A 12,341-nucleotide genomic window follows, 5' to 3' on the forward strand; every position below is an offset into this window, starting at 1 on the left:
CTGAATAACGAAGGAGTCCGTCTTTCTTCATCTAGTGCTGATTTATTTTAACCACAAGTAAAAATTACAAACACAACCTGGGTTGCTCCCCCTTCCAGAGACACACACACACACAGGCTGCTGGAAAGTGGAGTCCCTGGCCACACAGAACCTAATACATTCATAAGTTTGGGCTAACCCCTTACCCAGATGAAGTCAGTCTGAAGACTCCATCTCTTATCTAGTGCTCCACGTGCTTTGAGCAGCTGCATGTTTACCTAGTCATAACAAAATGAAGAATTTCAATGTGTGTGTATGTTGTCACATGGTGTGTATCTAAGGCAGTCATTCATTTATTCAGACATAATATTCTAATACAAGATTAATACAGGAAAAGAATTGGTGTCATAAGTACCTATGGTTCACTTTTCAGAATCAACATTCTGTCTGCTAACCTTGAAACAAAACAGAGTAGAGCAGACTTTGAATCTTACTAAACTGCATTACTAACAAATCTGATTCAACACATTGTCTAACAATTATCTAACTGATTTACTAATATCTAACACTAGACTGCCTGTTTATGCACAAATGGTAAACAAAAATCTTGAATCTAAACTCAGTTAGTGGCATGTTTTGCTGGTATGTGACTTTTATGCATTACATTTTGTATCACAAGTACATTGTAAAAAATGATCAAAATGACAAAGTACTTTGAACTGCTTTTTTTATGTAGCTTTAGTTAACCAAATTAGATTTCTCGCTGGTGTGTCTTTGTAAGATTTAGTGAGGTGGTGGTTGCAATACCAGGCTTGACCGCTACAGTACTCCGGTTAGAGAGTCTCGAGTCATCAGATTAACATGACTGTTTATTTCTTGAGATCATACATATCAGTTATCTGCAACACATAAAGAATATAAGGTGTACATAAGTTCAACAGCTCGCCAACATTTAGTACTAAACTGCATCACATTCATAAGTACTACGTAAATGTAAATTCAGCCAGCATGCACTAAAGCTAATTCCAGGCGTGGCTATGCTAATGCCGATTACTATGTGTGAGATCGCTGCAACACTAATAGGAAACGGACGTATTCACACGGCGAGATAAACAGCTCAATATGCAACGCTATCGCTAACAAACGCTATCCACTTACGTGTCAAGAACTTCTTCTCAAGAAAGGGAACTCCTCACATGCAAACTACGCATGTCTCCATAGTACAGAGTCAACCATTACTCAGAACATACAATGTCAATCACCGCAAGCCACACCCCTTAAAGAAGCAAGACTTAATAAACATACGGTAAGGATACAATTCACAACAGTCTTTGCTGTAGTTCAACTTCTTCCAGTGTGAAGTAATTGGTAGCTTGCAAAGAGCAGTGCTTTCAAAGTAGCTTCCCCAGCACTGACATGGAAGAGTCATCAGATGGAAACCTTACCTGTGACCTCATCCCAAAAGTCAACATCTGAAGTATGAAAATCAACATCTTGTCAAATACAAGCAGGGTGTGGGAGTATTAATCTTTGGGGTAGTGGCAGCCAGTGGCACAGGACACATTGTAAGGATAGTGGGAACAGTGTATTAAATTAAATAGCAGCAGATTCTGGATGAAAATGCCGTGCAGTCAATCAAGAAACCAAAACTGAAAAAGTCAACAGGATAATGATCCAAAGCAGGCAGTACCCCAAAATCCACCATGAACTACCACAAGAAACATAAAATTTGTGGAGCTCTTTAAGCTTTTGGAATGGCCTGCATGGCTCCTTGACCTGAACATCATTAAAAATCTGTGGGAAAATTCCTGTGCCTGGTGTGCTGTGTGTGCCGACAGCCTAACGATATCTCACAGACTTTATCTGAAGGACAAGTGTTTTAAAATTCCTATATCAAGAACTGAATGTTCATGAAATTAAAAGAAATTACATTAACGTATGAGCAAAACGCTTTGCCTTAATGTGTACTTTTTTCACTTGAAAAATCAGCAAACTATTTAATTTTCTGGAGGCAGCCTAACTTTGGTGTTAGAAACTAACCAAATTCTTTTGTTGGAAGCACGAGAAGTGACGACAGGAGACGACTGTTTAAAATCAGCAGAAAGTTTACTGAATGTCTGATCACAGGTAGGCCTTACAGTGCTGGGATCAGAGAGACAGAGCTCCCGCAGGAGTTCCATCCACTGACCCCGAATTAAGTTCTTACAATACATTTTATCTTCTTGGGCTGCTCCCCCCGGCCTCTGCAGGACGTTCCCAAGATATGGCAGAACTTGGAATATGCTAAGTGGGTCTAGGTGTGGGTGCAAAACAAGCCTTTGCTAAAATGTAAATAGGCCATCTGGTCACAAAGAGATGCAGATATCTAGTCTCTACACAGAAGTTACAGCACTCAAAGTAAGCAGATTCTACTTTATTACCGATGTAAGATATATAAGCAAGGGAAACAAATGTATTAAAATAACCAAAGCTCAGTAGTTCTGGACAATCATCAACACAGCTGTAATATGCATAAACAAGTAAGATAAAGTTATGAAAGGTAACTAAAGGGAACTAAAGGTATGAGAAGTAACTAAAGCTTATAAAGTAACTAGAGTCTATAAAACTCAAATCTTACATTGGCATACAACCGCATATGTTAAAACTACCTGGCTAAAAGCCATTAATAACTATTCCATAAACACTCTTTTTTTATATGACTGATTTTGTATTCAGTACAAACTCCACTGATATTTTGGAAAGCTCAGTACTGCATAGTGTTCATCTTTTCATGAGGCCATGATGACATACTCAGTGTATGAGTTGTGGAGGCCCATTCAGCTATATTCTATTAATAAACTGGCATCTGTATACATACACCACTGAAATTTCAACTTTAAATTAACACATTATGTCAACAAGTAAAGTGAGATATTATTATTACACATTATACTCTATAATGCCTTAAATCTATGTGGGCACTTGGCCAATGCATTGAGTTTTAATCATTTATTTCATCCAAAAACCATGCAGTCAACATCAATTCGCACAGCAATCATGCACCTTTTCTGCAAGAATTGCCTGTCTAGTTTGTAAAATGTTTCAAGTAAAAATGAAGTTTCAGCCAGACTTTAAATTGCCAAGAAGTAAACAAAAATGTATTTCAATTTCAGGCAACAAAAGTGAAGTAACAGTCAGACAGGTGATTGCTTTGATGCTACAAGTTTGCAGTAAAATTGATGCTTTCAACAAGGCCAGAGTACATCTGTCCATCTGTATTTCCAGCCTATCTCCTCATAGAATCATAGAATTCAGCTGCTGCTCTATGATTCCATCTGAGGGCCTTTATTTTGGAGACAGTCACTGTAGTGCCTCAGAGTAATTGTGCAATAGATCTCTACCAGATGGTGACCCTCTGCCAGTGATGCAGTAATGGGGACCGGACTCTTGCAGGTTAATTTTCTCTGTCTTGGCAAGAGATTTTCCAGGAGCCCCCTCTCTTTTTGATACAGTTTAAGATCCACATCCTCAACCCTCTACGTTGGGTGACTGCTTTGCCTGCCATTCAGTCAGACCAATTTCTAGACTTAAAGCTGCAGAGAACTGTCATTTCAGCTGCATGTAGTTTCAGCTGCACCTATTGAAATGATGACAAACCCATGTCCTTCTTTTATTTAAAGCTTATGGCCCCATTTCTTCTCCGAGCTCACCCACACTGTTATTGCCATTGTTAATTTCACAAAAAGGCCTCAGTTTTGATTGTTGAAAACAGAACATCCTTATATTTTCTGTAATGCGTCATTTTTGCTGAGAGAAATATTTAACCTGTGATGCACTTCATGAAACATTACATCCACATCCAATCATCCCTGTATCTGAAAGAGTTAATACAATCTGTGTGCATTTCTGGCCAAGGTGAAGGTCAGCACTAACATGATTTCAGTGCTGCTCTATTATAAGTCATCGCTAATAAAGGGGAACAGCGGTGACCACTCACAGTCTGGTGTCAGAGTGATTAACCCCTCTGCTATGATCCAACAAGACCTTTGTTTGTTTGCATACTGATGACTTAATTTTAAAGCCAAACTCAAATGGTACTGGACATGGTTACATTTAAATACAATTACCCAATTGGGAGCAGGAGTGTACTCAGTGAAGTTCATGACAGTCTGTAAATTAAAATATTTCTTGCGTGCAGAGACTGTCACTGCTTCTTTCCTGTTTATCTCACCCACTATACATCTTGTTAGACCCAGTTCTTTAATTGAAAGCCCGAGAACAGAAAACAGAAGAGGACTGTATAAAATAAGCCAAAATTTAATCAAAGTCTGGTCACATGTCAAGCCATACAGGGCTGGGCTCAGAGAAACAAAGTTTCCACAGGAACCCCATCATCAAAGAGCACCAGACTATTGTCTGTAGTTCCATTTATCTTCGCGGGCGAGAGCTGCCCCAGACAGAGGTTGGACTTACATGTATCCTAATGCAATTGGCCATAGGCGTGAACAGGTCAACCTCTGCTCACATCAGTTACTAAATATGCAAATCAAATGGTGTGGGAGTGTTGTGACTCAGGCGGTATCTAACAAAAACACGAACATCTGGTCATCTACAAAGGGCAGACATCCTGTCTATAAAAACCCTAACAAACAAACAGTAAATACTGTACATTTGGTCAACTTCAAAGTGTAGACTTCCTGCATACACATTCTTTAGCAGACAAACAAGATACTAAGCAGTTTTAACAGTCATCAATGCAATAGTGACACCTATAAGTAAGGAATAAAAATAGGAAAAGAAACTTAAGTTCATATGACTCAAATATTACAATCTGTCTCTGCTCTCAGCCCTGTTTTTACTTCTTTAGGCCCCTGCATGTCTATGGACCATCCCAGCCCACCACCTATCCACCTGATGCCTTCAGACTCTCCTTCCATTGCCTTCACCTGACTGGTCACCTGCACACCTGTTCCTACTTCTTCACTAGCCCTGTCAGTATTTCTAGCAGGTTGTCTATTCTGTTCAGCTTGTGCCACTAGACTCAAACCCTCCTGCTAGTTAGCTGTTCCTGTTTTCTCTACCTGTAAGCTATTGTCATCATTTTCTGCATTGAAGTCACTGAACCTTTCCTGCCTGCTTCATATTTATCATAAATCACTTTACAGGTACAGCCCTTAAATCTGCATATTAATTTGATTGCCAAGACAAATTAAGTTAACTGCTGTTCACTACTATTGCATCAACTTGAACTTTCAGTCATGATTGATTGGTTAGGCCAATTAACCAAGCAAAAATTGTTAAACAAAAATATAATAACTGAGCTCCTAAGAAAAATGTCATCCTCAGTTATTTGTTGTTTGCCATTTGCTCAAATGTCTGTACAATGCATGTTTGTGTTGTGTTTAAATGACTTTCGTTGTTTGAGGAGCAAAAGTAGTGCACAAAACTTGAAGGTGAAGTGAATCCATTTGAATGTTCCACGTGGTGATGAACTTGTAGCAAGTTGCCTTGAGAAAGCTGGCTCTGGAGAGGACTGTAAGATTCGAATCTTATAGGCTTCAGTTACTTTATAAGCTTTAGTTGCTTTTCGTAACTTCAGTTTCCTTTAGTTACCCATCATAACTTTATTTTCCCTTTAGTTGCTTTTCATACTTTTATTTGCCTTGTTTATATATATTAAAACTGTATTGATGACTGCCAAATTCTACTGAGTTGAAACTTTGGAACTGCATGCTGTAACTTTTGTGGAGACATGATGTCTGTACCTTGAAGTAACCAGATGGCCTATTTTACATTTTAACACAGACCTGTTGGCCTGTTTTCCATCTTCACCTAGACCCGCTTAGCATATTCCAAGTTCTGCTTTGTCATGTAGTATCTTGAAAAGACGGGGCATACAACCTGAGATGACCACCTGGCCCGTTTAGCATACTCACTAGGTCCTGCTTTGTCCTGTAATAGCCTATACAGATAGGGAGTCTGCAGCACAGACAACCAATTGTTCAGCATTCAGATTAGTAGCGACTGCCTGAAAATTATAACACTCACACACATTTGGTTTCTAACACAGGTACAGTAAACTGCCGTGAAGCAGAGGTTGGAAAATTTTCTAAGTCTGTGCACCTCCAGGGACCCTGCGTTTTGCTGTCACCCACCGCAGCAATAGCACTCTTTAGGCGGACAAAATGTGCTGCCTAGTACCCACACAAATACTGCTCCAAAATCGGCCACAATGTGCTGGCTAGCACCCATGGACATCCTACCCAAGCCCCAGGGACTCTAGGCTTTGTTATCACCCCAGAAATAGCGCTCCTTAGGCAGACAAAATGTGCTTCCCACTACCCACACAAATACTGCTCCAAAATCGGCCACAGTGTGCTGGCTAGTACCCATGGACATCCAACCCAAGCCCCAGGGACTCTATGCTTCGTTGTCACCAGGGAGTACCCCGGGAATGGAGCTCCATAGTGAGGGAAAAGGAACTGGCTAGCTCCCCTGGTGAGCCAGAGCTCTATGCACCCGGCGCACTGGTTGAACCTGTGTACCCAGCCATGCCAGCTCCACATCCCTTCTTCCGAGCATTGTCTAAGATGTCCAGTACATGAACTTCTAGGTCACCTAGACCTAGCGCACATTTCCTTTTTCAAAACATGAACAGAGCACACGAACTGTTCACATAAGGCTGAAGCTATGTCCATTCCCCATTTAAGGAGGAAGTCGCTCTGGATGTTTACCCATAAATTAAACAATGGGGACACAAGCCAAGATATTCTTGCTTGAGCAAGAGAAGCAAAACAGATCAAGCTTATATAAACACTTAGCTCACCCTTACATAACTATTACAAATATCTATGTATATATGAACTACACACTATTTTATTATATATTACCTCTGGGCTTGTACTTTGTTTGTTTTTAACCACTACACTAAACTAATGAGCTAATGAGTTTTCTAACTGACCTATGTATCTGAGCTGGATGGACCACAAACTGGGTCGGGCTACAAACTGTGTGACTTTGACACTGGATGTTTTCATTCCCTTACATCAAATAAATTGTTATTGTTTTAAACATGAATACCACGATGTTTCTCTAACTACCTTCAAGTAAATTTTGTGCTTGAACCTAATCAAACCATGGCAGTGAAATTACTTAGTGGTTTTTAAAAGCACACACATAATACTGACTTGTATAGGTAGAAATTACATCACTTTGCTAATTTAAAATAGTCAGTTCAGTTCAGTACAACAAGTCATTCACTGAGTTAGTAATGTAAATTGAATATACACCATAATTAAAAATACCTTAATGTTAAGGAGCTTCTTGTGACAGTATTCAGTTTAGTCTGTTACTGGTTCAAGCAGGTACAACACTGGGCTTACTATACATTAACACTGTAAGGTGAGTAGGTTAGCTCAGCAGTTTGTAAGATTTAAACCATGAAGAACACACTGTAGGTTACTGTATTGTATATGACAGCTGAACTGACAGTGGCGCTTTCAGTGTGGAGAGCTAATTATTTTGTCAGTGGCCCTGATGATTCAGTACACTCAGTTTAGCCTGAGAATTTAGTAGTAATGATTTGTCTGCTCATATACTGGACATCTCTGAGGAGCATGATTGTGCACAGTAAATTTCATGCCAATCTGTACAATAAACATTCTATTGTGCAAGATTTGGCCAGATGGTGGTACAAAAGGAAAGGCTAGGAGGTCATGAGAAATTTTAGGATCCACCCTTTGACATCCATGAATATTCACAGCATATTTTTATGGGAATCATGCCTGAAAGTCAATGTGGACAAAGTGCTGAGCATGAGAAAAAATGACCCTGATTGCAGAACTAAAGCAAGGGTCAGATGGTTTCCAAAATCTTTAGGAATAATTGTCTGGGGACCCTGATGCTGGCCAATAGTTATGAGGATGTTAATTCTCTTGATAAGAAGGTTGTACAGCCTCACCAGCTAAGCAATAGCAACAAATTCACACATGCTTTACTGCTTGACAAACTATACAAATGAGATACATTCTGATCTGTTTAAGCTTAAGGATTGCATGCCTTTAAAGTTGCCACATGCAGCAACTGCTGGTTCCCTGACGAGGTAATCAGTCGCTGGCTCTGCCTCACATAAGCTCAGCCCTGAGTGAGCTTTATTAATAAAGCAGAAGATGTGTTCAAGGTTATTACTGCTTATATAGACTGCTTGCTTTGACTGAGAGCAGAAGTCAGTGTAAATTGGTGAGGGAGAGAAATATGAGCTTCTCATATTATTTCTCTCATCTTCCTCCCCCTTAACCCAGCTGTGTGATATCATGAAATCTGGTGAACTCCATCTCTGACTATGAGCAATTCCAGTAGAGCTGTTATTTATTTGAATTTATAATATGATGTTTTTTCCCACTCCTTTCACTCTGCATGTTAATAAACACCCAAGTGTATTCACATCTAACCAACCTTAAAAATTAAACAGCAAAACTATTTGGTAAAAGTTAGGCAAAGAATGTGGCAGCGATTAAAATAAGCCTTGTCAGAACAAAGCAAATACTGGTATCCTCTGTCAAAATAAGATGTCTGACCAAATTGTAGGAATACTCTAGAGGAAGGTAGGCAGCGGCAAGCAATGAAGGCATTTAAAGACTAAACGAACAAATGAAAGAAAATTAAGTCAGCTGGTCAAGTGTTGGTTTTCTTTGTGGTTTGGAAAAAGTTTACACTTGCAAAAAGTTTACAAATGTTACAACACTGATTATTATTTTCACTATCAAGAACACTCCACAGTCCTGACATGGTCTCCAGCATATAAAATTTAGTTTTGATTCATTGGGTACATGACCAAGGCCACATTAACACAAAGATTGTTTTGCTGGAGTGTGTTGTTTCATGTACCAGTGAAACAATGAAATACAGTTCAAGAAGTCCAGTTGGAGGAATAGGCCATTTTCAAAGCTTAAAGGCATTAGACAGCAAAACACACAGAGTACTTTGTAATACTCACAGACAGGATTGTGCAACTGAAAACTTAACACAGAGGCTAACATTTTATCTTTGGGTGTGAAGATTTCAAGGTAAACAGCAGAAATATGGTATGCAAATTTGCATGTGATTGCCCAGTGCAGCAGCTTGTGGATGACATCACATTGTGTTTCAGAAAAAGCTGAAGCAAATCCAATTTTTTCCCAGACAATCTCAATTCAGTCATGGGACTGTGACAGTATCTACTGGATGATTACATATGGTTATTTCACTTGTATAATTGCATCTAGATTACAGAATTTAAAGCTGACACAGCAGATGCTCCAACATAGCTGATGTGTGGCAGCATTTCAGTTTTTGCAGTTTGAGAAATGACACAGGCAGAAAGAAAACTGACAAAATGCATAACAACTTACAAATACTGCTGAACAAAGGAAATACTAACCCTGTTTAAGACTGGGACAGTCCTGAATACATATCGCAGAAATAATCGGGAAATGGCTGTGTGCAACATTTTACCAGTGATGGGCAAATAAACTGAATACACATATGCAAACCCAACCACTTAGTAATAACACTTAAAATCTTTTCTCTTGAAAACATAAACCACAATGTTTGAAAAACACCTCCAGTAAAGTGCAAATCTCACCTTTGTGTGGCTTGTCCAAGTGTATTTTGGTGTCTTCTTCTACTCGTTCTGGTGTCCTAAACAGCAATTTGCTCAAAACCACCCCTGGTGGTGGGTGTGGGTAAGGGGGGCAGGGATATAGCTGCTACATAATATTATTTTATTTTATTTAATAAAAGGACTGCTACTGATGGCTGCATTGGTTTTAATAAAGAATTAAAACTAGCAATTTAGGTTAAAAGGAAGTATACAAAAGAATTTCTTTTTTTATTCACCAAAAGGCATTTTAAAATCTTTTTTTCTTCATTTTTTAAAATATTGTGATTAATTACATATTGTGGACTTTTTATCATGGCAATATACCATGAGTTGTTGGTATTGTATAATTATCTATGCAATTTAAAAGAAATGTGGTCAATTTTTGAACATCAGATGCTAAAGGCAAATAAAGCTATGTATCATTCAGTTTCACATTTAATTCTTCATAGTTATACTGCAGCACATCATCTAAGGGACCCCACTGCACAACCTCACTTAAACTAGTTATGTTGGCCCAGTGGTTATAATTGACCTTGATGGCTTTTTGAGTCCTAAGACGTACATGAATTAAAAGAGAGTTAATTGCATCATTCAAAACATACTGTGGGTCAGGGCTTATCGAAATTCTTCCAGGCATATCAAGATTCTTCTAAAGCACTACATACTCCTACAAAAAAAAAACACTGCTTCTTTCCATGCACTAATCAGCTTTGAAAGTTTCTGTTGGAGGAAGTATGCACTGTCATTGCTGCATGGGCAGCATAGCAGCATACTGCATCCATTAAATCCTCATACATTTTTTAACAAGCACTGTTCCAAAACATTGTACTCTTGCAAAATACAAACACACTACACCTTTCACCAAGATGTAGAGTGACTCCAGATATTAAGACTTTAATTAGTAGTCGGGTTCCTGAGAGCTTGAAAATGCTGAGCTGTGATGTGTTAAGCAGTAAAACAACTTCCATTCTCCAGGTTCATAACTGTATATTTCAAAGAACATTTGCAATCCCAAGAGGTGGATATTGGTTTCTTTTTTAGTTTTATTATCAATGTTTCCTCGTCTCCACCCCCACTGAAGAAGGCCACTGTGTAACAGGAGAATGCATGCCTAGACAGTCTGCTCCTGCTGCTGTTTCTGCAGATTAGTCTTAAGAGACATTTTCTGCCACCCTAAACAATGCTGCCCACCAAGCCATGGTGGATTATAATGAAGACACAATATCCACATGGCCATGGACATGCTTGTCCCTTCTCCCATCAAGCTTGCTGGGTGATGTTCTAGCTGTGCAAAATATAGCCAGTTTCGTAATCACCCACACTAGAGGTGCCACATGAAGGTGAAAGCAAAAAAATCAAGAGGAATTGTTGTATTTTTTATTTGTTTTACTTTTTATAATCATGGCACTGACAGACAGCAGCAGCAGTTATCCCTGGATGTCTTACAGCTGGCACTTTTGCAAAACAGCAAAGGAAAAACGGTTGGTTTTCAAATTGTTCTATGTTATGTGATCCATGTCAGGTTTCCAGGGTTTGATAGATGAGGCAGTTTATTTCAGGCCAGTTTTTTACAACTTCACTCTTAGTTCATAATATTGACTATTCCATCTGTAACTGACTCTTGCTTTATTTCAGATGTTGTAAAAAGTTGGTCACAGATTCAGTTTCTTGTGAACAACTTTAAAATTTAAGCCCACCGGTAAACCAAGTCAAATGCCAGTCAAGTCATTTTTTATTATTTCATTCAGTATTTGAAGCATGGGGTGACCTGAAAGCCTGCAAAAGTCTCTCACATTCCCCTCTGGTGAGCAATGCAATTTACAAAGGGTATGCTCTTAATTTTTGGGCACAGCCCAAGTCTCCTATAACCACGTTCCTTCACTTGTGTCATTGCCTTGTGTACAATGGGAAGAAAACACGCAAGGAGAGAGCTGGAGGAAATGCATTAACGACGATGTCTTTTCCTCAGATCCTTCATCTGGAGTATGCAATCACCAACTGATTTCTGATAAAGGGACATGTCAGTTCACAAAAAAATTTGTGTAGGAAAACATTGTCTCATGTATCCTCGGTCATGGCTCCTCCAGCACCATAATAATTCCACAGAGGCAGTATAAGAGGCTTGGAACTTCCCTACATCCTCCATTGATCCAAAGGTTGTTCCATTTGGCCGAGGACTGAGAACATAGGAATGATCTTATAAAGCACATGAGGACATTGGACAATGAACTACAGCTTCCATGCTGACAGCAGGTCTGCAAATTTTGCATGTGCTTTCTCCTGGCTTTCAATTTCAGCCAGATGTTGTTAGGATTGCTCGACACAACTGTGAGCGAGCAGAGAATTAACAGACCCAGGCGGCTGGCTTCGGTGCAAGTAGTGAATTTATTTAACAGTGCTAACAGAGGTGCACATAAATATATACAAAATGGAAGGCAGGGAATCACCGGGTGTTGACCAACAGTAGTGGAGTGGTTAATGTCCGTGGAGTGATGTTAGACCGGGCTGCGGGGGGTAGGAGTCACTCCTGGGCTGGTCAAGGTGGAGATCCGGTAGACTGAGGAGGTAACAGATAGTTCAATGAATGTGGAGACTGTGCATCGACTTGTGATGGTGGTTGGTGGAGCTGAGGATGCCAAGGTCCAGAGGAGAGGTCCAGGTAAGAAAAAGGAGACGCTAGGAATAAATAACATACGTGGAATCAGGAGAATAAGCACAACACATAAATACAAGGGAGGCTGAC

The sequence above is a fragment of the Monopterus albus genome, unplaced genomic scaffold (genome assembly GCF_001952655.1).
Source record: "Monopterus albus unplaced genomic scaffold, M_albus_1.0 scaffold128.1, whole genome shotgun sequence".
Lineage (NCBI taxonomy): Eukaryota > Metazoa > Chordata > Actinopteri > Synbranchiformes > Synbranchidae > Monopterus > Monopterus albus.